Source organism: Carya illinoinensis, chromosome 14 (assembly GCF_018687715.1).
Source record: "Carya illinoinensis cultivar Pawnee chromosome 14, C.illinoinensisPawnee_v1, whole genome shotgun sequence".
Taxonomy (NCBI): Eukaryota; Viridiplantae; Streptophyta; class Magnoliopsida; order Fagales; family Juglandaceae; genus Carya; species Carya illinoinensis.
The window spans coordinates 13,626,655-13,628,091 of NC_056765.1; the positions used below are offsets into that span (position 1 = coordinate 13,626,655).

A 1,437-nucleotide genomic window follows, 5' to 3' on the forward strand; every position below is an offset into this window, starting at 1 on the left:
AATCTAAAAGTAGAATTTGAAAAATACTTACAGCGCTATATAGTATTTTTTGAAAGCTCGCGGCGTTACAAATGGCGGAGGAAAAGCAACGTAACAGTGTAATTTACACTGTGGTCGCGGGTAATAAATTACCCACTTTAGGGACAAACCAAAATTTGGGATTGATAGGGAATGACCTATGGATGTTTATGAAGTTAAGGGAAGTGGAGTTTGGCCGTGGGTGGCGGCGAAAACGGGGTAGGAGGCCAAAATACCCAAATCGGAGAGTTAGCTCGTGGGGACTGTTCCGGCGACGGATTGAGGTCGGAAATAGGTGGGTTAGGACAGCAAGGAGTCGGTGATGAAGTGGTGAAGAGGTGGTGGCCGGAGGTGGAGCGACGACAGCAAATCGGAGCAAAAGCCATTCGGCTTGGAGGAGGTATTTCGGCTAAACGGCGGCTCCGTTGGTAGCGAAAATTTGTGGGGTGGTTCATCGGAGGGAGGGGAAGAGATTGGTGGTGATGGTGTGGCTCACGGCACCGGTGAGCGGCGGGTTTGGGTGGCTGGACGGACGCGCAAGGGAGAGGAGAGAGAGAGAGAGAGAAAGAAATCGCACGGGGAGGAAGAAACAGCCGAAGAAAAGAAAGAAAAAAGAAAGAAAAGAGAAGAAAGGGAAAGGAAAAAGAGGAAAAGAGAAAAAGAAAAGGTGGAGGAAAAGAAATGAGGTCCAATCCTCACTCCGGAAACCAAAAACAGATCTGCTGAAAACGAGATTAAAAATCGTAAAACGACTAAATAAATTAAACACAACATCAAATAAATTAAAAACCAATTAAAATACAATAGTTTAAAATAAATAAATCAATATATTAATTAATTAAAAACAACCCTTCAGTGAAAATACAAGTAAAAGTGGGCCATCACAGAGGTTCAAAGATCAGCTTAAGGTTTGGAAGACAAGCAAAGATGATAGAAGTTGTGCTCAACGATCAGCTCGGGAAGAAGGTCCGGGTCAAGTGCAACGAGGATGACACCATCGGCGACCTCAAGAAGCTGGTGGCGGCACAGATCGGCACCCGTTCCGATAAGATCCGTATTCAGAAGTGGTACACCATCTAAAAGGACCACATCACTCTCAAGGACTACGAGATCCACGACGGCATGGGCCTCGAGCTCTACTACAATTGAATTCCGCCACCCTTCCACTCTTTGGTATCGCTCTCCTCTCTCTTGATTAATTTTCTGTTTGGTCAATCTTTTTAGGCTATGAATTATTCCCTCTCCTTTATCTATGGTGGCAGCGGCAACGGGTATTTGTTCACGCAGATAGGGCTCCGTTTGATTATTTTTCGATTTTAGCTTTGAAACAAAATCCATACAGATTAGGTCCTCTTGGTCTCACGGCATGCATGTGTATGAAGTTTTTGCTGAAAACACAGTAGAAGCAATATGGACTAT

General features: G+C 44.6%; 1 pseudogene; it reads left to right on the forward strand.

Annotated features, from left to right (window-relative positions):
• Positions 1–918: 918 nt before the first annotated feature.
• On the forward strand, positions 919–1,167 carry LOC122293255 (annotated as a pseudogene).
• The last annotated feature ends 270 nt before the right edge of the window (positions 1,168–1,437 follow it).